At 41.4% G+C, this 26,499-nt stretch overlaps 1 pseudogene across 1 annotated transcript in view; it reads right to left on the bottom strand.

The window, feature by feature from the left end:
* The window catches only part of LOC311150945 (2-oxoglutarate receptor 1-like), a 31,831-nt pseudogene extending 16,210 nt beyond the window's left edge, over positions 1 to 15,621 (bottom strand). The window contains exon 1 of the transcript in view: positions 15,600 to 15,621. The product of the transcript in view is annotated as a 2-oxoglutarate receptor 1-like (transcript). The remainder of the gene's footprint in view (positions 1 to 15,599) is intronic.
* Between the last annotated feature and the right edge of the window lie 10,878 nt (positions 15,622 to 26,499).

Below are 26,499 nucleotides of genomic sequence, written 5' to 3'. Positions count from 1 at the left end.
TCAAGTAACATTTCTGATTAAACAGAAATGGGTGGCCTTTCAACTGGGACCAAGACTGGCATTGTCAATAAAAGTCAATAAAATGTTACAAAAACTGAGAACTTATTACAGAGGTGCAGTTAGAAGGGAATTAACTCTTTGGTTATTTGCTGTCTTTAAAGGAGTGAGTATATGACCTTTCAATGCTGACAACTGGGTATTTTCAGTCACTGCTTTAAAATTACTTATTGAATAGTTGACCATACTCTTCAGTGACAACTGTCATTGCCAATATTAGGGTTTAATACCTTTCTTACACTGTTAGAACTTTATGTGTCATGGTTTAAAATACTTTCCAGTGGGCTGCTGACACTGCAGTATTTTCAAGGTAAAAAGAGTGTTTACCAAAAAGATATTCTTATTTTGTTTTAATTGCCAACCTCATTTACCAACCCTAGATAGAAAGTACTAACAATTTGTTCACTAGGGCCTTGTGGTGGAAAACAATCCTGGTGAAACTTAGACTTTTGGTTCTGTTAAAAGAAACAATTAAATACTGAACTTGGAGTTGCAAGTATGACAGAAATAATTTATCTGTTAAAAACTTAGTCTAACGTTCCAGACAGGAAAGAGAAAAGGTGGAGCTAGTGCCGCACTAAAGATTTCCCAAAGTGAGACAAGGAGTGAAATGGGTGCTAAGGCTGGGAAGAGACCTGCAAGAGAGCTACCAAAAAAAGCAGAGGGTGGGAAGAAAAGCTTGTTGCCCCCGATGCTCCGCATGTGACTCAGCGCCGTGGCACAGCGAAAGCCGGACGGCTGCCAAGGGCGCGCGTTTGTTTCCCCCTGCAGTCACGAGCAAGTGACTTGGCAGGAGGTAAAGGTTTGGTGGATATTGTGCAGTTTAAAGGATATTCTGACCTTCACTGTAGGACTTCACACTCAGCAGGCCCAGCGGAGCAGGGGCGGTAAGGGCAGCTGGAAGAGTTTCCCAGGGACAGGATTTTTAAACAATGTGTCCATACCAAGGCAGAACATCTCTGAGCTGACACGGCTCCACGACAGCTGCCAGTGTCACCCACTTTGTCAGAGAACAACAATAACAAGTACTGGCCTGATTTGGGAAATCTCCAAGGATCCCCCAGTTTCCTGGACAAACATCTTCAGTGCTTAGCCACTTTTATGTGGGAAAATTCTTCATGGGGAAAATTCTGTTTCATTACTTGGCGCTGACATTTTCCTTGCTGCCCCCAGTGACTGTGTCACCACTTGCCCTTTGATGGACACCTGGGAGTAGGGTTGGATTTCCTCCCTCTCTCACCAGCTAGATTCTGCCTCTTCTCCTCCCAGCACTGCCTGGATGCCCCCACCCCAACCCTGAGCATCCCCCCTGTGGGGCCTGGCTGACTTTTTCCAGGGGGCTGCCTAATGCTTCACTCCTTACCCTTTGGGGAGGAGGCAATGGGAACACCAGGAAGGCTCTTACCCCAGGGAAGGCAGGATGGGTTCTTCCCCTGACCTTTAACAAAATACTCCTCTGATGGCCTGCTCAGAATGTTTCTGTCTTTTCGTTTTCATTTATGGTTTCAAGAAAAACTTCATTATGGTTCCATTCATTATTTGTATCTCAATCTAATAAACTTACCACCCTTCCACCTTGACATTTATATGTTATTAATGCATGGGTCAGAATATTTGCAGGGTATTTGGCCCAGGTGAAGGTTATTTGCTTGTGAGCAGGAAGCAGGCCTAAGTTACCATATAAGTTATCATAACATATGTATGTGAGGTGCTATAGCAGAATTTGCTTTAAGACTCCACATTGCTTAATTGGACAAAAGGAACGCTGCTATGTGCTGTTTCCACGTTTGTGTACAGTGCTTGCTCAATTTGTGTACACTTCAAACCATTAAAAACTCTGTTTAGGGAGTCACTTGCTACCTCTTCCTAATGGAGAGACAAAAAACCCAAGAAGAACAAAAAGGAGAAACCATCACACAAATCCCCTTAATAGCAATAAAAGAAGTACAAAAATAAAGATGACAGTTTAATGGAGATTTGTTTGAACAGTATGTTTTCCTTTCAACCAGTTATTGTGGTGCATTACTAAAGGTTTTCAACAGCCTGAAATGGAGCTGCTGGAAACATTATGAGGCTTGCAAGCATCTTACATGTTGGGCCACTGGTTAGGCATTTAAAAGGTCTGTCTGAGCTTTCAGAGCAGCAATAAATGCACTAAACCTTGGAAACCAAAGCATCTTCCATATATCAACAGTTATGCTTTAGTTGTCAGCCTGATTTTTTATATACAAATTAGCTTTTTCAAACAAAGAAGAGTTTGTCTATTACCACAAGATAATGTTGTCACTTGATAAGACTTAATTTTTCTGGCTGTTATAAATAACTTTGTTGTAATCATTTTGGCCTGATTTCTTGGCAAAGACCTTGGCTAGTACAGCAAAGGAAAGTCTGCAGAGTAATCACACACGGGACCAACTATAACAGACTCTCTCCACAAAATTCATCAGAAGACTGGGATTTCCTTTAGAAAGCTTGTAAGACCTTATGGATTTTATAGTAAGTGCTTCCAGAAAAATACTACAACACTGAAATGAAAGGGTAATGTCACAGACAAACCTTAAAAAAGGTTTCTCTGTGCCTGGAGAAACCTAACAGTAAGATATTTAAAATACAGACATACATTTTTATAAAGTAGATTTTGTTTTTCTCCTTCTGCTTTTTCTGCTTCTATTGCTTCTTCTATAATCTACCAAAAGAAACTAAATGAGCTTGATGGCCTTATCTGGGCATTGCAACCTCTCATGCAGATTTCATTTTTTCCTCCTCTCTCACAAGTCATGCTGGACTTCCCTCAGTGACTGTCAGAGCCCAGAACCAGCTGTTCAGCTGTGTAACAGTGGCAGCACAAAAATAGCCATCCTGCTCAGCACTTCCAGCCACATCCACCTCCATAACAGGCACTGGGGTCTGTGCGTGACACCCCTGTGCCAAATTGCTGCATACTGTGATGGTTGGCACCCACTGCAGTGCCTGAGCCCTGGCTGCCCTGGATAAACCCCATCTGTCATTAGTGCCCTGCCTGCAGGACAGCAGAGTTTTTGGTGTCACAGCTCTCCACTGGTTTCTGGTAGAAAAGGGGTCAGTGGTGGAAGCTGGCTCACTCCTGCCTCCCTGCCCAACCTTCTTTAGCTGTCACAACTTTTTTCATCTAAGCTCTAGAGCAAGAACATTCATCTCTCACACATACCTGCAGGATAGCCTGGCTCACGGGTGCACCCCCTCCTCATCACCCTCTTTCCCCCAGCCGTACACACATGGAAAGTCTCCCACAATAGCTGCCTCCACGTTTTCCCACAAGGAAACCTGCGTTCCTCCTGAAGCTTTCATTCCCTACATTTGCACCAACAGCAGTAAGAGGCAATACATTAGAAGGAGGAATGTTTCTAGCAGAGAAAGATCGCTTTACCAAGGTCTATTTGTGTCCCCTGCTGCATCATGCTGCCTCTTTCTCCTCTCTGCAATTGCCTTTCCTCTGGGTCAGGCCCTACAGAAACCAGGGCACTGTCTTTGCTTTGTTGGGTACCCAACAAAGGGAACACCTGCACTTCCAGAAAGCCTAAGGGAAACTTATTTGTGTCTAGTCAGCAGTGGTGCAGCATCACCTTGAGTACTGTGAGCAGTTTTGGGCACCACAATATAGAACAAATATAAAGCTATTTCACTTGATCTTGAAACACCAGTGACTTTACCGACTGATGAAACCATTTTGAGGTACAATTGGAGACAAGCTAACAGCTTAGGTGTGGTTCCCCTCACCACTGGCACCTAAACTGAGGCCAAAAGAGTTTGAAGGGGGTTTTAGCAGCTGACCTTGGAGGGTTCCTGAAGAGTGACCACAGGCACAGGAAAAATTTATTTTTTTTCCTCACCCTCTGACAGCAATTGTACAAATACATGTGGTTTGGCTGATGGTCAGCTTAAAGGACAGCTTCAACCTGTCAGATAAATGGTGCTGAGAATAGGTATTTCTGCAGTGGATTTTAGATCAAATAGATTAGAAAAACCTCTGAAATGTGTGTTCTAAATTTAATACTGTGAAATCTAAGCCACAGTAAATAATCTGCAGTAAAACTGTGAGAGCTGATAAGGACAGAAAAGGAGCATGATTTCCTGATAATCTGAAAAATGCACATGTGTGCACAAGATGGGCAAACCTGATACTTATTAAATATTATGACAGACTTGAAAGATCCAAATGGAGTATTAGACCTCCAATGCACTGGACTTTCCACAAATATACAAAAGAAGAGCTCTACACCTTATGGAATTCAAATGTTCATAATGGCTCAATGAACTGCAACAGAGGCATGGAAAAATGATACTGATGTTACTTAAAGTGGTGTTTTTAGTGTTGATCACATCTGAAATGCACTGTATAGGATTCTCTGAACATTTTCCCAGACAATATCTGTGTCTATACCAATGTATTCATTTATAGATGAATGGAAGACTGTATCTGTATGTGACACAGAGAGCCAAGACTGTCACCTACTCTGTATGTTTTTGCCAGAGGGCTGTAAGTTCTGCTCTTTCTGCTTTCTTTTTTCCATTTATTTCTTGGTCTCTCCCTTGACATACTCATTTTTCCATTGCTTCTCTAACTATTTGATGAGAAAGCTGCCATATGGGAAAATGGCAACATCTCCTTCTCACATATTTTAAAATAAGGCAGTACTGGCATTTGTAGGTATTGTTGCTTGGGAGGGCAAAGTCTGAGGGTCCCTTACAGTGTTGAGGCCCAGAGGGGAAAAGAGATGCTACTTCTTGCATCTCTTTTGGGCTGAGACATGACATAGGTACCAAATGGTTTAGAGAGAAATAGAGAGAAATGCTTTCTGTGACCAGAAATATAAACTGAGGCATTTGGGAAACTTTCAATGAAAAGAGCAAAGCAGTTGTGGACCACAGGCATCACCGAGAGGAACACTGACAGCTCAGCAGGGGAATGCAGGATCTGTTGTGCTGGGCGACTAAATTCTACCCAGGTCTTTACAGGTTGTGCCTGGACCTTAGATATTTCAATCTACATTTGTTCCAGGACCCACTTATATAACAGACTAATGACCTGTAAAATTCCAGTTTAAAGTGTCTTTGGAGAGTCATAGTAAATGTTTTAAAATGTAACTGAAGATGCATTTCCAGTCTGCTTTTATTCTTACAGCCCATAAAGTAGAAAGCATTTCATGTAAAAAAAAAAAAAAAACCCTAAACCAAATGGCCCCTTCTCATTTTAATTTTACTCATATAATCTATAAACAGTTTTATATCAGAACACTGTAAAATCCATGCCTTTCTGCTTCTTGGCTACATTAAATTTCCAGAGTGGTATGAATTTCTAAGTCTAAGCTTCTGGAGAGAAGGGCTTGTAAGAAAATGCTGATGGTCTCTTCACTATTGTGCTCTGACCAACACTGCAGTAACAGAGAACACCAATAAAGTACAGCAGCGCTGTATAATTGTCTTATTAATTGGAACATTATTTACAGAGAGGGCTGCCTTCACAGCATGTACCTACTTTCTGAAATGCTCACAGCACTCAGGACACAGCAGGCAGCCAGCATAAAAGTTCAGTTAAAGTAACAGTAAAATAGCCATCCATATAAGTGCAAGTTAATGAATTGAGTCCTCCTGGCAGAAAGACTTGAATGTGAGCAAGCATTTTCAAATTTAAAGAGAGGTGACCTTAAAAGCCTGCCAAACCTCAAAGGTAATGATTCATTTATGATGATGATGGTGGGGCCCTTTAATTTTTAGACGAAGAACAACCCAGCTCAGCTGTTCTTTTAAAATATGTTGTATGTATATTTTGACAAAATTGTCTTTGGAAATCAGAAGGTAAGAAGGGAAACAACCCTTTTAAGTGTGTAGAGATCTATCTTACATTTTAAATAGCGATGCACATACTAAATCCTGTGCAAGGCAGTTGTTTATGAAGTCCTTCTTTGACTAAAGTTCTCTACAAACAGTGAAAAGGAGCTGCCACACTCTCTTTAAGCCTCTAAAAAAGAAAGACATTAGTGCCAGCTAGTCAACAAAGCATTTTATATTTTCAATGTCCCCATAAAATCCTTTCAACTGGCAGAAGGGAAATTACGATGTCTGGCTTCTGCCTTTGCAGTGTCCAACAGACTTCTCAGCAAATTCAGTGGACAAAAAACCCCAACCAATACAAAGCATCCAGGACCAAGGCTTACTGCTTTGAAGGACAGTTTATTGTGTAAGATTAATGCTTCATTATCATATATAAAGTAAAACACAGCTACTATGTCACTATTTATGTTTCCAACTTCACTGCTAAGTTCATAATTTACTACGTGGCTTACTCAGCACAGATACACAACATGGGATTTGAAGAAGTTCTAGGGCAGCCAACACTGTCACAAAATATCTTGCAAAATCCTTTTTATAATTTACTTACTGAAATATCTGATGATTACAGACTTTTGGACAGATTACCCAGATTGCTTAGGGCTTTCCAGCCTATCTGAATGCCAAGCAGGAAGATGATTTCTGTTGTTAACACTGAGTTGCCATAAATCAGGCTTTCACTGTGGGCTCTTTTGATGCGTCATTCATGATGCTACAACTTGCACTCATTTCTAAGAAGCTGAAGCCAGTTTCTTCCTTGGCAGTTCTGTGGTATAATAGCAGCATGGATCCCAGTTCATCTACAATGAATGTTAAAACATTTCATGTTAGCTATTCAGTAGAAAACAGAGCACTCCAGTGCCTAATTTCCTCTGTGGAGCTAGTAATTCCTCTTTTACTCTGAAAACACTGAAAATCAACATTGTATATTTCTAAAATGTTTTCTCTTGTGCCTTGAACAAAATCAACTAGTTTGTGGTTTACAAAAAGCACCTGTGAATGTAATACATCCCACCCATGTCTAGCTGCCTGAGACAGACACTTCTGCTTTCGCTACAGGCAGTCTGACTTCCACTGCTCTGCAGATCGTGCTTGGTCATGGCAGAGTCTGCTACCATCCACCATCACCAAACTCCTACCACCCTGAAGGGAAGAAGTGCCCCCTGATTCAGACAGCATCAAGATGATGGTAGGTTGTAGGCACTGCCAGTTCTTGGGTCCTCTGTGTTCATTTGAGCAAGGTTACAGTGCTCCTGAAGAGCAGACAGCTGGAGAGCAAGGAAATCCTGATTCCTGAGTTATTTTTATTTCAAATCTCAATTTTTTAGATGTTTTTTCCCCTACAGAGTAGATTTACTAACTTCAGCATTCTGGATCACATTGGGTTAAGACAGGCAATAGGTAAATTCAAACACTGGTGGCATTTCCTTGGCTGTCTGCCAAGTTTAAAACTATTACATATTGTTGCTAGATTTGTGTAAAAAATCATCAGCCTTCTTCTGAAAAACAATTGCACACAAAAAACACAGCAATGTTTGGGATAGCATTTCTAGGATTCTATGATTTTGCAATAACTAAAGTTGTGAAGAGTATCACATTCCAAGAGAATCTGCTTTCCAAAAATTATACACCACCATTATTTTTTTTCCTAAAAGAATACGCCTTAAGAAAGTTTTTCCATGTCTCTATTTGGCAAAGGAAAGCTATAAAAGACTTTTAAAAATCAATTTAACCTACTTCAGTGAGGTAAGCACAGAGATTTAAGCTGGCATATAAATTAAACTAGCGTTTCCAAAACATAGATCACACCAGTACATATTTGATTCATGGCTGAATCAAGTCAGTAGAAGCTTACGTTCCAAATGCAAACAACTGTGTTGAAAGAAATGGCTTTTTTTGCCCCGATGCTACTGTCCAGTCCCAAGCAACAGAGATGACCCAGACCCAGGCCAGCCCATAGCAGCCTGGATCCATATCAGAGCTGCCTGTTGGGCTGCATTCTGGCTCTGAGCCTCTTGTAGCCACCTTCTCCTGTTTCTGTCCTTAATCCTTGTCAATGACAAAGACATTTGCTGGCTGCTGCAAAGATAGTCTTACTTCTTGTTCCTGTCATAAAGTCATGGAACAAAGTTTGAGTTACCAGCATGAAATGGGAGTCGCTGAAATCTGTGAATTCATAGTCTCATATGATTTCTGGAAGGTTCATCAGGTCAAGTTTTTCTTCTGAGTCCAAATGTATCAAAAGCTGTTTATGTTACCAAATGCCAGAATACACAGATGGCATCCATTTAACTGAATAGGTTTTTCCTATTGGTTATGGACATTTCATTATATCAATCTAACAACTTCTTCAAGCAGCATTAATCTATATTTTAGCTCTTTCTTAAGGTAAATGGATGCTCGGCCAAGTCCTTCTGCCCTTACTTTTATGAACTAATTTCACTCTTACTACTAACATATAAAGAGAATACTGTGCTATTCTATCTATCTATCTAAAGGATCTATGATGCTTTATTTATTATTTCAGATTAAGAGCTCTTGAAAAGCCTAATAAATTAATTTTATCATTTTGGTAATTCCAAATGCAGTACCCCCAGCCATATGCATGCCACACTGTACTTTTGAGAGAAAAAAGATAAAAAGCAACCTGCAATCTCCTCAAATATAAAAGATAATGGAAGAAATGAGGAGCACACCTCTATAAATGTGTTCTTTGGCCTAGACTGTATTTATTAATGCATGGTATGGATCTAAACCAACCTGAAATTATTCTTCAGAAAGGCTGAACCCAGCCATCTTTTCCTTCAGATGGTCTGGAAGTATACCTATGGAAGATGGCTGAATTTCACAGTGATCCCTGGAGCTTGAGCTATATTTAGAATAATAGGATTATGTTATTACAACTCTAGCTGTGATAGGACTGAAGAAGGTTACTTAGACCCTGTGGCTACACTGCTAAATAGAAGAGAGCCAGGAGTTAATCCTCAGTGCTGAGGCTGAGTGAGTAAGCGCAGACTGATCCATGCTGCACAGCTCTTGTCCCTGTGACTTACTTCATCCCATGTGGTGCCTATGTGGTCCAATGGAAAATGCTTCTTTTTATGTCTTTTTGACCAGTTCAAGATGTCTGAAGTAGTTTATAACCCATGTTGCAACGTGCCAGGGTGGTGGCTTTGTAACATGAAGCTGCACGTGTGTAAGGCATGTGTGGGGCTGTAAAACCTGCTGGGATAGCGTTGGGAGGTTGTGTAGGATGGAAGAAGTCACACTTTGTGCAGTCTGCCCATGCTGCCCTGGAGTGTCTTAGTTTGCACAGGTGAGCCCAGGCCCTGGTGAGAGCCAGGAGCTCAGCAGCCAAGTGATCTCCCATTGACTTCAGCTGCGAGCACCGCACAGCTTACAGAGGTCTACAACCCTGCCCAGCTCAGCCCCAGATTTACTGGCTCTTTTGGTGTCCAGAAAGCTGAAGAAGTGGCCAAACATTGGCCTTCCAGGTGCTCTTCTGGTTAGAGGTTGGCACGTGTAGGACAGGATTCTGAAAAAACAGGTTTGTCTGGGGAGACTCTTGCATGCTGACAAAAAATGCACTGCTCCCTTCCTGAGGCAGGCAAAACACCAAGACTGGGGAGAAACCTTTTATACCAACACTGGGCAGAGCTACCTGGGATTCCAGAATCCTGCAGGAGCATTATGATTCCCTCCTGCCAAAGGCAGTCACTTGCGTTCAAGAAGGAGGTAAACTACTTGTGCAGGACATTTCCAGACCAGTAAAGGCAATTCCCAGGGAGCAAAGGGGTTTTGGTAGCATTCCCAGATATTTCCAATGAACAGCACAGCACATTGCCAGCAAGTTCCTCAGCAAACCTAGCCAAAGCTCTATTATTGATCTTGAATGTCGTCTCCTTTTCCCAGCAAGACACTGGAAATAGCATAAGGCTTTCCATTCACTTGGCAGTGCAGCCTACAGACCCAGCAGGGAAGTACCATGGGACTCATCACATGGCAGAGACAGATGGGCTCTTCCTGCTTTTTACCTCCCTTCTCCTTGCCTTTGCTGACTTGAACACCCTCCTCTCTTTCCATGGCAGACTGAGCCTCAGGGATATTGCAGGGCTGCAGTTGGTAGCATTGATGTCATGGCCGTGCCAGCTCCTCTAGGCTGAAGTTTTGCAGAGAAACCAGTCTAGCTGAATCCTATAATCATAAAATCATAGAATCATAGAATATTCTGAGTTGGACAGGACCTAGTAGGATCTTCTCATGCAAAGTCCCATATTGTAGGTGTGAGATGTGCAACAAGCCTTTTAGATAACCACACTGGGGTTTTAGCATCTCCATGCACAAGCAAGAGTACCTGCCCAATGTTGACTTTGGCAGGTCCCTCAGCGTCTTCCAGTGCAGAGCTGGATGCCAAAGGCTCCTCCTTGGTGCTGAGGGAGGTGGAGGCTGAGTTGCAGCTCTCTGAGGGATTGCTGTAGGTGTCAGGGAGGGCTGCCTGTCTCAGCAGCATGAGTGTGGGCCACTGCTGTGGAGATAATGCTCTCACACTTATGATAATCTTTGGGAGAATGACCTTCTACTCCATCTCCTGATGAAAGTGTGAAGTGCTCAAGTTTGATTCCAAAATACCTTGGATCTATCATGCCAACCATAACCATGCTACAGCTAAGGACCAAGACTGAAGGGAAAACCATTACCTTGCTTCCCTCCTCTTTTTGTCACTGATAAATATTTTCTTGATCAGTACCATGGGGCTGCTTCAAGGAATCTAGGGAATACAAATAAAGGGGTGTTTGTTTGCCTCAGTACCACCCTGAGGCACTTCTCCTGCACTCAGGCCCATCACCAAAGCCTGCTCTCCATCCCCTGGGTCTCATTTTCAGATATGCTCTCTAGCCCCAGGAGACATTTTGCATAGTTTAAAAATTAGCACTCAGTCTGACAGTGGGAGGATTGCCAGCTAGTCCAGCAGCACTGAACTCATCCCTTTTTCATTCTGCCTGGCTCAGTGCTCCACCTTCCAGGAGCAAATGATACACTTTCATTTCCAATGTTTTTCCTGTTCTTGTCTTAGTGACCTGTTCTTTCCATTGAATTTTATTCCTACTTGGGCAGAGTTCTGCCCTGCTACAATGAGATGTGGAACTTAACTCTTCTAGTGCTCTTTTTGTTTGGTTTTGCTTGCTTGTTTACTTTTTTAAAATTTTAATTTAATCTTTAGGAACCAAATGGATGGGTAAAAGGAAGTAAGGAGGAGAAGGGGCCGATGGGACACTGAGAAGAAAGATCAGGGAAAGCAGAGTCAGATTAGCAGCCAGCAGCCAGAAGTCAACTGAGGTAGGCTGTTTATATCACTGCTGTCAGGGCTGTGAGGTTGTGAGGTGCATCCTCTGGGCTCTTCACTACTTTTGCTTTGCTTGTGCCACCTCTAAGTTAGTTTAATCTCTGGAAGGGCTTTCTCTGTTGTCTAGGGGTTATTGCAAGCAGAAAGAGGGTGAGTAGAGCCCATTCAAGTCCCTACATTACATGTTTAATCATTGTTTCCTCTAATGCAAGGCTTACAGCTGCAGGCACACTTTCTATTTTATGCCCTTGGGCCACATATAATCCTTCACATTGCAGGTGACATTCGGGCATTTAAATTACAGCTCTCTATCCTGCCTTGCAGACTGCAATGACTTTCTTGGCTTTAGAGTGTTTGCTGTCCAGATGGTTCCTGTCAAATAAGAAGCAGGTGGTATCACCAACATGTTGTTTGCCTTTAAATTTCTTCAGAAAAACAGGGTATAACTTCAAAATATCCTTAAGTTTGATGGTCTGTATTATTTAAAGGTGTTTCAGTCCTAGACAATGTACTAATCTCTATGGGAGATGGGAAGAGAGAGCCTTGAAAGAAATCTCTGCACAGCTTGAAGACAACTATTTCTCATCTTCTTTCCCCCACGAACTGTCACAGTCCTGATGAGCTTAGCTCCCACCTCACATAATTGCTATTATTTCTTCTCCTTCCGTTTGAATCTCTCTCCAGCATTCCCTCCACTAGATGGTACTAGGGCAATACATTATTCTTCACAGGCTTTCCCAGCCATGATAAACACAATAACAGTGGCCCTGCATATAGAAGGAGAAAAGGGTCAGACTTCTTATAGTGCAAGAAACTTCTAATGAAGACCATTAAATTTTAGAGATTATATACTCAGAATTTAACAAAGAAAACAGGTGGCCTGAGCAAGTACAGCTTGTTTTGCATCTATTTCAACAATCTTCAATGGCACATATCACACTCACTATTCTGGTTTTGTTTTCATTTGTCCTCTAAGGACTTATATAATTGAGAATATTGATAGTGCAAACAAATTGTAAGCATTATGCTAAAATTAGATCCTATCACCATCTTTGGCCAAAAGTTACCATTTAACAAAAAAAAATTATTGTTTTGCCTGTCCTTGCCAACGCATGTACTATTTGCTGCTGTTTATGGCAAAGCCAGGCAAACCAAACACCTACAGCTTACGTAGCTGAATCCAGTATCTCATTGGTGTCACTGGCAGCCAGCAGCCCAGTAAAGAACAGTGCCTGTGCACTTCACAATATCCTGTGATCTGTCTGACATGTTTTAATATCGGGACTTTTCTACTTTTGGGACTTTTTTCAATTGGAAGGCTAAGTGAGAGTGCCAAGAGGTAAGTGAATACATATTTACTGTTGTGTTAGGATTTTTCTGTCCTGTGCTGAGCGTGGTACCTTCTTCCATAGGCCATGGTTAAAATCAATATCTATTTGGTTTGTAAGACCATGAGAGGAGGTAGATTACATTTTGCCATTCCTGCTCCAAGAAAAAGAGAACTGCAATAAGGTTTGTACAACTTGTGTGGCAATAAAGGAGCAGGATTCCCAGGCTGTGCTGGAGACTCTGACAGCCCATCTGATGAGCACAGAGCTGTTGGAAAGAAAAAAATGAAATCAACACCTAGCTGCTAGGGCATGCTGGTATGTCTCTTGGACTTTTAAACCCAAACCCAAGAATCACTGAATTTATTTTTTTTTTTAAATAAAAAATTTGCAGCCTCTTTTTGCTGTGTGTGACTGGAGGATTTAAAGCATTTTATATACTTTCTTCTCATATCTCCTGGCTGCAAGAACTCCCTGACCTTTAAAAGAAAACATTAGAAGAAACAAATGGAAAAGATAATGTACTTTTCACATTATTTATTTCTTGTAAATCTAGAACCTTCTGTTGGTCATTAGTGCCACAATAATCTATGACATTCCTCAGGAAATTTCAGGTTGACAGTATCCATCTCTGGACAAAGTGTATGCAAGAAAGGGAAAAAAAAGGGATTTTCATTGATTGTTGATTTTCCCATACAGATGTATGGGAGCTTTCTATCAAGTTTTAAAAACTCTTTACAAATCCATTTCTTACAATTGATCTTGTTATTTTAGTGTGCACATTTCAGAATTCTATTAACAAAGGATAATTTATTAATTCTTAATAGAATTCTTAATTCTATTAAGAAAGTTCCCTGGTTCTTGAGGGAAGACAGTTTAAGTTAGTTCCTCCACCAGCATTAAAGCAAGATTAATTTTTCCTTTACTTCCCTTTTTCAAAACTGGTACCATTTTCATGCATGTAAAGAGCTTTTCTGCATGCTAACAACTCTTTACTTTCTAACAAACCTATGACTGACAGAAAGTTGAGCTTTTCTTTCCTCCCACTAATACCACCATTGTATGTGTCTTGTTAACCAGTATTGTGTATCAGTCACAAGCTGACTCCTTTGTGCCTTTGTAAAGTATCAATTTAGTCAGCATTATCTGCTGGGGAGACAATGCAGCCGGTAAACGTGAACACAAAAATGCTGTAGCATTACAAGCCCTAAAAACGCTGGTCAGGAGCCCTGGAGCCCTGGAGGTGGCCGGACTATGGCCAGAGAGCTGCTGGCCACTGGCAGCTGCAGGGTCCGAGGGAGCAGATGGGCAGCCAGCAGTGGACAGGCTGCAGGGACAGGCCAGGGCACAGGAGTGGCCAGGAGCTCGGGCAGTCTGCGTGCTGGCTGCAGGTTGGGTGACTTGGCTGGGAAAGCACCTCAGCCATCCAGATCTGCCTGCCAACCTGCCTGTGGCTCGACTACGCTGATATTTGACCGCACCGACACATTCGTGGCGTCTATTTTGATTTTTGCCTGATCAGGTTTTTCCAATGGTAAACCAATTTCTCTGCATTAACGAAACAACACCAAATGTTGCAGCTCAGCTGCCGGGCCCTGCACTCCTCGAGAAGTCTGTGGCTCTGCATAGCTGCAGATGTGAGTTAGCTTCCCATTGGCCTCCAGGTAGACGTTAAAGGGGGAGGTTGGACCAACGCAGTCTCTCCTTTTATGCTTTCCTGCCTGGCCGATGGTCAGCAGAAACACCCAACCCCCATTGCACTGGAGAGGGGGAGAGCAGTAGTTCTGTGGGGTTTCTGTGTCTTTGGATGAAATTGTCCCTTTGTTAGTCCAAAATAGCTCAAATTGGGCAGCTTTCCAAGCATGCAGTGAAAGACTTCTGTTTGAGACAGTGCTTAGAGAAGGCTGAGGATGGAGGGCTGAAAAAGAGGTGCCTGACTGGCTGGGTTCCCACCGGGGTGATTAATGTAATGTTGCTGGGATTTTACTGCATTATTAATGAAGTGCCAGGGTGCCTGGAGCACTGGAAAAACATCTCAGAAAAATTATTACTAAAAATCTGAATTGGTGCATTGGATAACCTTTCATATTACTTTTTTTTTTCTTGACCGTAGAGCCCTTATCATGCCAGAGGAAGCCTATAAATAACAACCAGAAAGGCAAAGACGCGACAGGCTGCTGCTCCCTCCCCAAGCAGTGGTGGCTCCACTGGCAGTGGGCTGGGTGTGCCATGAGTCCACGGGAGCCATGCCCAGGGGCTATACACAGGCTGAGGGATGCACCTAGCCCCTCTGCATGCTTGGCCAAAGCCTGGGGGGGCCAGAGAGGTGATGCCTGTGGAGTTCTGCTTTGCAGAAGAGCATAAACATCTGACAGGGAATAGCTTGTGCTGGTTTAGGGCTGTTGTTTGCATTGATGAAGCTTGTATCTAGGATGATCAGTGTGAAATATCTCTACTTTTCCCCCCCACCACCACCACCACCCTCCAAGCTGTTATCTCCTTCTTTATTGGCATTGTCATGCACTTTTTTCTTTTATTTTCTTCTAAATTCTTAACTCCTCAGATCTGTATTTTAGTCATCTCTAGTAGCAACTGCGGGTTTGTTTTGAGGAGAGGATTTTTTGTTGCTTTTTTTAATTTTTTTTTTTTAACTGCTGCGCTTTAAACCAGCCTTGCCTGCCTAAAGCTTCCAGTTGCTAAGCGACTTTTCCCCTCCGCCCTTCCCGCAGCCCGGTTGCCATAGCGCTGCCAGCCTTGGCTATCAAGTAGCAGAGAGCAGTCATTACTCAACGAAAAAAAAAAAAAAACAAACGAAAAAACCAAACCCCAACCCCACCAAAATCCAGGGCTGCACGAGCCAATCAACATTTTCTTTCCTTTTTAATTCGCGTCGCCAGCCGGCGGGAGCATCCCTGCGCGCATCGCAGCCGCTGCGCTGTGCTCTTGCGGGAGTTTTTGGTTCAGCCTCTGCGTTAAACAGACGGACTGCAGTGCTGACTCACGGACACCTGTGACGTTGGCCATGGCAGCGACAGATCGAGGAGGATGTGCTCCCCGGGAAGCTGCTTTGCGTACCTGTGCGGCTGGTGTCGCCCCCATCCGAGACTGCGATTCACCCCAGCGCACGCAGGTGCTCCGCAGCCCCGTGAGTCACAGCGCCGTTCCTTAGGAACCAGGTGATTCGGGCAGCGCTTCTATCTCGTGACATTTCTAGCAACAAGAACATCCTAGGTGCATAAAATGTGTGGGATACCATCGAAGACTAGAAGAATGCACACTGGTTTAAAATTAGCTTTTCTTTTCAAATCCACTCAAAATTGTGTGAAGGATCATGTCCAAAGAAATAGAGCCTTCCATTTTTTAAAGTAAAATCATATCCCTAGTGGCCTGGGTAGGAGAAAATTTAATGTCGGTGCTAAAACATAATAAAAAAGGTGATAAACCTGACATCTTTCTGCTCCAAAATTATAAGCTGTCTTGTCATCAGTTTACTGATTATCAGAGTTTACCAGCTGGATGCTATAGGGCAATAGGGTGATCTGGTGTCTCTACTGAGCCATGCCATCCATCATAACCAGTCAAAAACAAAAACAAAAAGCTTTTATATGAAAACAAAAGTGTGCAGAATAAAAATACCTGTTAATAAAGAATTTGGTGATATGTAACAACCTGTGTGAGAATATAAATAACAATGAGTCACATTTGAATTGATAGTAGGGGGAAAGAGTCTTTTCTACCAGTAAGTGTTGCAAGCAGTGGTTGAGTTGGACTTGGAATAATTTCAGTTGTTCTGCGACTCTAGTGTCCATTAATCACTGCACCAGCCTCCACCTCAGGTTGTCAGTGTAAAGCCTCTCTTAACATCCAGGGAACTTTCTTCCCACATTCTGTAGTCGGTGAGTTATTGTGATAATAAATGCAGCAAGGAGCTAGACTCCCTGTCCTTACATGCCCTTCCATTTATCCAATCCAGCATCTGCCTATTTGAACAAGTGCATCAGATACAGGCAGCGTGCCAGCTATTAAAATGTTAAACCTACTGCCACGGAGCTGCATTGTACATTTTGTTTTTCCCTTGTCCTTGAAAAGGACTCACTCCTGAACTAATAGGAGTGTGCTTAATGGTTCCTTGTCTTAAATTCCCTATTTACTTAACTATCTCTTCGCTGATTTGGTACTTTGTATTCCCTTCTCTTCATGCTATTCATGGGAACATTAAATACCATTCTGCAAGGGAAGTCATTTAAGACACAACCTTTGCCAACTATGTGGAAAACTGATTTCAAAATCCATTTCTACTCTGATGAAGCATGCAAATCGAATATTTTGAGGGGTGGGAAAAAGATTATTTTTTAAGTTCCTTTTCTTAAATAAAGATGCTTTTATTTTTCTTAGAAGCTGATATGACATACCTTCAGCGTAGGGCCCTGTGGCTGTGGTTAGATATAGCTTAGGTTTGAATAAATCCACTGGTTTTTACTGAAAAAATGGCAGTTCTCAGCTTTGCTTTCTGTTGTTCTAAGGGAACTCAGGACTTGAGAATGGCTATGATCAATAAATTAGGAATTGAAGGTCTACCACAAACCACAGACCTTTTTGTCCTGGAAATATTGATTTAAGGGAAAGTATTGCCAGACTTATTATGTGAAGATGCTTGCATAATCACGGAACTTAGGTGACGAACCTTGTTCTCAAGTAGATTGCTTTAGCTCTAGGCTTCATTTCATCCAGAAAAGAAATTACTGGAATAAAGGTTAAATATCCAAATCAGAAATATTATTGCCTGTGTTCCTTTATGTTTGAAATGGTAATAAAACAAATTGAACATTAACCTAGTAGGACCAAGGCATTTCTATTTGCATGGTTTTGACATCTGAATTGGGCAATAACTTCTCCACGTTGAAATTATGCAGTGGCTGTTAGTCAGTCTTTCATTTCCTCAAGCATTTGTGCACAGATTACATCCGCATATTATATTTTATTATGAGTCATTAAAATGCTAATCAACAAAAGTACACTACCACAGTTCCAGGAGAGATCTACATTGTTAAATGGGTCTCCATTTTGATACCTTTCTGGTAGCAAACACAACACATCCGCTGAAATCCACATCAACAGCTTCCTTTTGAAGTCTACAATGTTCACATTCTGCACTGCCAGTCTCCTTGTACCTGCTTTGCACTTCTGATTTCTTTCTGGTCTCCTAACCTTCTCTCCCTACACCCACTAACCTGTTCTCAAGGTAAAATCACTGTGTCATGGTTAAGGTGTTTCCATGAAGCTGCCTCCTCTGCTGTCTGACTCCTGTACTTCACCTCCTTGTCACACTCCCTCAACTTTTTTCTCTGCTCACATAAACCCTTTGATTTCTGCTTTTCCTCTGTCAAGTCCAGACTTGTTTTTCTTGTTCTGGTATTTTCTCTTCCTATCTGACTCTTCTCTCTGATCCTGTACTAATTCATCTTCACTACAAAGTACCTCCACACATCTAATTTTTCAACAATTGCTATCACCATCCATAAATTTGGAAAGTCAAGATATCAATTTGACCAAATAGTACATTGTCTTTACAGCTATCAGACAGCACATTTACTTTCTCCTTTCAAACTTCTGGTAATGAGAACTTTACATCTGCAGGATTTCCACTTGGCTGACTCTTAGTTAGTCGGATACTAGAATTTCATTTTGGAAAGCTGCTGTTTATCACCAAACCTGTGCTTATTCTGTTCCCCTCCTTTCTACCATTGCCCATACTTAGATATCATATGGATGATGGGATTAAAAGGAAGGAGAGTAGGTTTAGATTAGCTATTAGGGAGAAATGCTTTATATAAGGGCAGTGAGGCACTGGAACAGGTTGCCCAGAGAGGTTGTGGACTACCCATCCTTGGCAGTGTTCAAGGCCAGGCTGGATGGTGCTCTGAGTAGCCTGGTCTTATAAAAGGTGTCCTGCCTATGGCAGGAGGGCTGGAATAGATGGTCTTTAAGGCCCCTTCCAACTCAAACCATTCTATGATTCTAGGATTTTGTAATTCTATGATTTTTAAAAATTTTTCTTTAAATAATATTAATATCTCGCTGACAAGTTAAAATTACTCTATCTTTCTACTTCTCAAACATTTCAATTAAAATCTAAAATTTTAATACAAATATTCAAAGATATTTTCCCTTGCTTAGGAAAAGTTAGTGAGAAAGAATGCCCAGTTTTAATTCACAGTAGAGTCTACCTCATTCAAAGACAATTCTGCATTAGCAGGAGGTGTAATTCCTGTCTTTCAGCCTTACCAGAGCAATTATGTCCCCTTACCTTGGACTTTTTATCAACTCACTTCTTTGTGTCACTGGCTTATTTCCCTGTCTTCCTGAAGCTTGGGGCTATTTGAGCTGTATTTTTCTACTTGTCCTTGTTTTTATTTGGACATCAAATTATATGCACTTAGGTCATGACTTCAAGAAGCCTCAGGTTTATCTGACCAGGGACAGTAAAAGTAAACAATCACAAGAGTCATGAGAAATAAGAAAGCTGGCCTGAGTAAAAGAATTACTCTTACTCTCCTGATAACAGAGCCATAACAGGGATTAGCTGAGTCTGGGACTGCCATGACTTAGTTTAGATAGTTGTGACTGAGGAAGGTTGAGGCATTCTGGCTGCTTTCAAAATAAATATGTTGATCATCTGCTCTCATTGGCTCCCACTCCAGTTGGCTTACTTAAGTTTTTTGAAAGTAGCATGTCTGTTTGTTGTGCACCTGGTGCAATTCTATTTTTGGGCTACTATGAGGCATTTTATCAAGTACATAAATCATGCTGAGCACTGCAGTATTCTGAGCATGTGTATGTGCATGTAATTCTAACACAAAGTCTCCAAGAAAAACCTTTGTCAGAATTATAGATTGCTAGATATTCATTATTCACCATTGTTTGTATTTCTGTCCAAAACATTTTATTATCTTTTTAGTCTGATAGCAGTTTTCTAGACCACTGTGCAAGCCTTTATGTTATGTAGCAGTTAATCTCACCCAAAAATGGAACAACAGGTCCTTTGTCTACCCAAATTCACACTGTTTGCTGTTGGATCTAATCAAAGAAAAATAAACACCATTCATTTTTATCCTACTACTTTTCCTTCCAGCATGTTCCTCAGATACTGATACAGTCCACAGTGGAAAGTGAAAAAAAGAACTCACACAGAAGAGGCTAAATTCCAGTCTGAAACAATTTGTGATAAATAACAATGTCCTCTAAGAGTAAATAAGAGAAACTCTAGCATTTTCTATGGATATTTTGAAGGTCTGGTGGCCATGCATGAACACTCAGTTGTTGGTGTGATGGAGACCTTCAGAAAAGAGTGGTTAGATAAAAATCAGGGTCTATCCTTTGCTCTTTTTTTTTCTAGTTTTGTTTAAACTTTGTCTATATGGTTGGTTTTGTTTTTTTTATTTTTTTTCTCAAGTAACAGACATGTAATGAGGTTCCTCTTAAAATGATGGTGACTTTAGGTAAGAAGTTTTCTGAGAGCATTACAGGATGAACTTTCTAATCCCTGCCTTGAAAAGTCAATATTTAGATCCATCAGTACCTGTTTTCAATCCCTTACTTCTGTCCCTCTCCATTGTAGCTACCTAAGTGGAATTCTAATTTTTTCTTCCCTCTACAGAGAATAAAATGTAATAGCTCATGGCTTCAGAGATAAATGTGTTTTTGTTGCTGTTACCATGTTTTCATCTCTTGTATAATTCTTTTGTTTTCTTTTCTGTTTTTTGTGTTTTTCTCAGCCTAATTCCCTATTCTCTTGTAGATTTGTACTTCAGATTTTAGCCAGAGGCATAAAGTGCTTCTCAGAAACCCTCTTGAAACTTCTCAGTCCATTCCATGAAATCAGCATGAATGTTCTTTTCTCCTGGGACTCCTAGAATAGATGAAAGCTTGCAAGGGCATCTCCAAAGTGAAAAACCACAAAAGGGAAAAAACTCAGCCTGTCTTTTTACCATGGGTGAGAAAGACCATCCTTTTATCACAGAATCAAGGCCTCAGTCCAGTTTTCACTGAAAACAGCGGAATGTTTTCCAGGAGCTTGGCTCAGAGCTGCATCAGTGCCCAGGACTCTTCTGCAGTACTCTGCACTGAATCAAGCACTCCTGTACAGTCAGGCCGTGGCAATACCCCAAATCACTGTTTCCTTCCCAGACCAAGCAGCTCTGAGGCAATGTTTTCTGCTCATATGATTCTTAAGGGCTTTTATTACTGCATCAAACCTTTAAGACTACAGGTTATATTTTTCAGGATGCCACGTGCACCATGCAGCCCAACTCTCAGTAAAAATCATTTGTACTTTCAAGTCACGTTGATACAGAAGGGGACAACTTACACAGTTTTGAGGTATGATTTACAAGCAGCATTATTTCTCTTCCTTTTCAGTCTCTCTGCAGTTCTAAGTCACAGTATTGCCATCTTTTACAACTCCCCTAGGGCAAGATGAACCTCAAATTAATTTGGCCTTTTAGGATCTATCTTGTTCTGTGGGAACCACTGTTCGCACCAGCAATACCAAACATCGGCCACTTACTGTTAATACAGGAAGCAGAACTAAAATTTATTGTTGGTAATAAATAAAATTTATCTGCATTATTTACGAGCCTGTAAACATGGCCTTTCATAAATAGATAATAAGCTTTTCACGTCCCTGAACACAGTGTCATTAGGCCATGATGTACAGAGGCAATCAAGCTTCCAACTCTAAGTTAGATTTTGATAGAAGTTCAGGTACTTCAGCATCAACTGGGAGCCCTTGAGGATCTGCTCACAGAGATTATGGAATACACAAAAGCATTGCAGAACAAGATACCTTTTAATATCTCTCTTCCCCTCCCCTTGCCCTGGAAAACCTTGCAAAGAGCCTTGGTTGCTTTGTGCACAGATCACCCTGACCTGGGCACGAAAGCTTCTTCGTTGTGCTCACTTCAGCAGTCCTTGAGGTGCAGGGGACAATGGGGTGTTAGGGAAGGTGTGTGTACATCCTCCAACTGCACCAAGTTAAAAAAGGAACCTGGGCAGTGACTGAAGGCATCTTGAAACAACAGTTCAAAGACTTGGATAACAGAAATCTCAGGAAGGGAATTTCTGTTTGGGAAAAGTTCATGTCATCTCATTTTAGCTACTTTACAGAAATACTTTAATGACAATGCTGGTTGATGATGTTTTCCATAATGGTATTTCCAGAAAGGAATTCATATCTCTATAGGGCAAAACAGACACCTCTAGGGGGCTGTCTCCCTCCACTTTCCCTACAGGGACCAGGGGGAACTAAGCTCTCAGTGGAAATGCCTCATGCCTTCAAGTAGACACTAAACTGCTTTGAGTTTGGTACACGGAGGAAATGACTTAGGTGGTGAACTTAATCATTTGTAGGAGATCTAGGACAAACTTCTCTCTTTCAGCAAACCAAAGTGCATCTTCAAACAGAGGGAAGAATGAGGCTTCCTTCACCCATTCCCTATAGCAAGTGATGAAGAAACATATTTTTGCTAACAGTGAAGAAAATCAATATCTGGTCTGGCATGGTTTACTTCAAATCTTTTTCTCTTTAGAACTTGTGCAACAACTGCCACGCTGTACACTCAGCAGAATAGAAAAACATGGAGAGAATGTGCCTGTGGAGAGGAGACAGGGATTGTTTATCCACTTGAGTACACTGTATGCACATTTACATACATCACCACTGACTGTTGCTCCTGTAGGAAAAGTGAATCACCATTTGTGCTCAGCAACACTGGGCTTCAGAAGAAAAACCCAAAGTTTTTATTTGCTTTATCTTTTTTTCATTCCATTGGCTAAAGGAACTACCTAATATACTGTCCAATGTACAATACTATAATATTTTCTATCTTGTAAAGTTTTTTTTTTTTGTCATTCATTCAGTGAGTCCTGTCCGAAATCTCTCTGACAGAAGCTTCCCTGTTCCCCTACCCTTGCTCCCAGCTGGCCAGATACAAATCTTTTCAAAATAGCATCTCTCTCCACCTCCACTCCCCACAAAGTCTCTTTATGTGATACCATAATTATAAAAATTAATGCATAGAAAAGGAAGAACTGACCTTAGGTGTCCTTCACTCAGTAAAACTAAGTAGGCAACATGTTAGTTTTTGCCATGTCCAGGACTTCCAGAACAGTTCCAGTAATCATGAATCTGTTTAAATTCCTTTAAATATATCTCTTTAACCTTTGAGGACCTCCTCCTAGCAATTGGCCAACTACTTTCAGTAGCAAATTAACTGTACTTGCAGCTCTTTACTGGCTTTTGGTTCAGAGGTTAGTAAACACTTTGGTGTCATGGGCAGGATCACTCATTTAGATATAGGTAAGACAGTTTCCAAGTAACTGCATTGAATGGAGTTAAATATTTATTATAGGATGTTTCTGAAATAAGAATTCACAGCTGTGAAGTTTGGAAAGCCTGGTGCTGCTGTTCTTTAGGTTTGGTTCAATCTCCTGCTGGTAAGATTTCTGCCCTGCCAGATGCTGCTTGGGGCACACCGAGCCAGGGCTGAAGTCCCATCCCATCCTCAACCCATCCCCAGGAAGGTGCCAGATGCTCAGGGGCTGCTCCTGGTGTCCCTGGCTGCCCTGCTCCTGGCTGGGGTTGTGGGACAGCCCTGGCTGACCAGGCCCTGCCCTGCCACCCCCCCAGCTCAGGGAGCCACCTCTGCCCCACCGTGCCAGCCCCAGGGAGCAGCCGGTCTTTCCCTTCTGGAGAGGCGCTATCTCTGCATGGAAGGGGCTGAAAATAAACCCTGGTTTTCCTGAGAACATAAAACCAAATCTTCAGATATCCTTATTTGTAAGGATATCTGAAGATTTCCCTCCGCATATTCCGTTCTGCAAGGCTACTGCATGCTGTAACCAGTCATCAGCTATCATTGCTCCACAACAGGTCAAAACAATGAAAATCAGTATCACAGCACAACTTGCACTGAGAATTAGGGTAATTTACATGCAGTAAAGTTTGCTAGAAGTGTTGAGATTACTGCTGAGCAGGGCTACTCTGTCCATGAGTTGTCAATGATCTCTGTTAAAGTATGGTCATTTCACATGGTTAAATGGGCACAGGAAATCAGCTGTTTTGAAGATGACAGTGCTCTGATAATCTGTGAGTTTCCAATGGTTTCTGTTGTTCAAAAGCCCAAAAGTAAAATGTCATGAAAGGGCATTGCTGTCAGGAGTGGATGTGCCAAGTATCGGGGCACACTCGTGAGCCCACTGACTCGCCCACAGGTGAGAAAACATGACTGGCAAAGTGTCAGTAGAACAGCAAGAGGGAAGGAAAGACATGTGAATATTTTGGTTGGCAAATGTCATTGTGCCCAGTGTGAGTTCTTGCCAGACTTAGGATTTTGTATCAAAAGTGCTTTGGATCTTGATGAGCTGCACAGCTGGAACAAGTAGATGTACAGAATTACCACATTGTTAATAGCTCAAGGTCTCCTTCCTCTCTATTGCTCTCACAATGGGTCACCAATAAGAGCTAAGATCTTTGTTTTGGTTAGTGGGTTTGCGTTTTTACCCCCAGTTGTAGCCATTTGATAAAACCTAAAACCACAGCACTATTTCCCTCCTCCTGTGTCCCTGACACACTACAAAACAACGACAAGGGAGAAGGCAGGACAAAATAGCAGATGATAAAAATGTGAGATGGCCACAGTGGTGCAGTGGGAGCACAGAAGTTCAGAGGTAGAGAAGAGCAGTGCAATACCCTGGGAGAAGAGAATACATTAATTATAGGGACAGTTTTATTTATCCAGTCTCATGTTCTCATACAGTTTTATCGATCACAGAACAGTTTAGCATACCAGCAGGAATGCTTTTTTGTATCCCACTGTGCACTACTAAAAACCCAGAGTTATTTTAGATCCATTGGGGTCAACAGAATTTATTTCTTACATGTATTGCCATTGCAATACCCAATTTTTAGCTGTTCTAGTTGCCATAAATATTTCTACTGATGAATGCATATAAACAGCAGTTCACAAAACTTCAATGGATTAGTTTGAACCTCATCTTACATTCAATAAAGCAAGGATGCAGACATATGTAAACAGTTTTAATGTCTCATCAAAAATATTGATCATGCTATTGGCTTTTTTTTTTTAACCAAGTCTTCAGTGAGACCAAAACCTCTTTCTCTCTTTTTTTCTTTTTTCTCTGTCCAAAGGAGCAGACAGAGGGTTCTTAATTATACTGTAGAAAATATGGGCAGCCTCATAGTAAATATCCTTTTTCTCTTCCCTCAAGCAGGAAAGAAGTTAACCTCTGCTTTTTGTTTAACAGAGATATGTCCCCATATAAGATTTTGGTCCTGACTTCTGTTACACAATCATGACTCAAAACATTGGGAATTGCACTTCTTGGTAAAACACTTATTACCTGAGAAAAGGATCTTATTTCTAATCACTGCACTAGTATTAGTGCTTCTAAAAATAACCTTCTTGTCTCCAGTCTAGGCTGTATTCTTCCAGTGCAGTTATTGAGAACCACTGAACCTGAAATATGGTTATTGCCTGTCTCATTAGGGCAGCCTCACACATAATTATTGAATGTAAGTTGTGTTGACATTGCAAAGTTAGGCAGTTTGTCTCTGCTTTGGTTCTCTTGGTAAACCCTGAACCTTGTGCTTCTGCTGACAGAACACACAGCCTCTTTTTCCCCAAATGCCTAACAGTTTCAGTTTATTTGAGACATGTGCAGAAATAGTGGATTTCTTTTTATCTTTCTCACTTATGTCCAGTATTTTCTGCTTGACTTCACTGGCTTATTGTAGCTCTCCTTCAAAAAAATGACAGGACATACATTGAGATTAGGAGCCAAAATGGTCTTCAGCTTTCCTCAGAGAGAAACATGCCTAAAATAACATCAAATTTGAGCGCTTTTTTATAGCTAATATCACTTAACAAAAGCTGTTACAAAATGAATGTGACGACCTCTACATTTCTGAATAGGTCATTTGGATTTAGTACTGCTGTAAATATAAAGATCCTGTTCAGTGCTACTGCCAACATTTCCACGAACTCAAGACACTTTAACAGTCCTTGGCACAGACACCATTAGTACCAAGCAAGCTGTATCTTCTCTCACAAGTGTGAGGTCTGACAGCTTCGGGGTGCCAATTCTACAGTTCTTCTATCAACTTGTGTACCAAATACTGGCAGTCTGGGTGTAACTCTTCCCCTTACTAGTCTGTGAACACAAGATTGCTTTATCAAAACATTGTCTTGAGATTAAGTCTCAACAATCAAGGGAGAAGATAATTTACAAGGATTTGCCATTCACCAAATGCTATAACAACAATATCAGTACCTATCTTGGCAAAGTTTTGTCATCATAAAATCCCAAGAATGTCATCTGCAGACTTTCAGGCAGGTGCCTGGTCTGTGCCAACAGCTCCACAGATCTCCGTAGAAAAATTGATGATCTTCATTAATCTAGATTGTTTTCTGGTTCATTTAATACAATTTCTTACCCTGACAGTAAAAAATTATTTGGTGAGCTCTCCAACAAGTAAGTCCTAACCTTCTATGGACAGCTGCAGTGCTCTGTATCAAATTGCAAGGACTTTGCTAAAGATGAATGTCTTGTCTTCTGCTCTCACAGGACGTCAACAAACTGCTACAAATTAAAGTAACATGATCTGGCTGAGACTGTGCTAATAACTAAGTCCAGATCCTCAAGTGTTTTCAACCCTACTGAAGCCCTGTTAAAAATGCTTAAGTGGATGAACAAGGGCATATGTCCACCTTGCATGTCATATATATATAAAAATTACCACAGGGCTGCTCTGTTCCTCACAAACATGGAGGATGGAAGGCAGAAGTCAGAAAATATGTATTCAAAATTCTATCCCAGGAAGGC

The sequence above is a fragment of the Fringilla coelebs genome, assembly GCF_963513975.1.
Source record: "Fringilla coelebs genome assembly, chromosome: 2".
NCBI classification, from domain to species: Eukaryota; Metazoa; Chordata; class Aves; order Passeriformes; family Fringillidae; genus Fringilla; species Fringilla coelebs.
The sequence above is the reverse complement of the archived record's forward strand: the minus strand, read 5'-3'. Positions and strand labels throughout refer to the sequence as shown.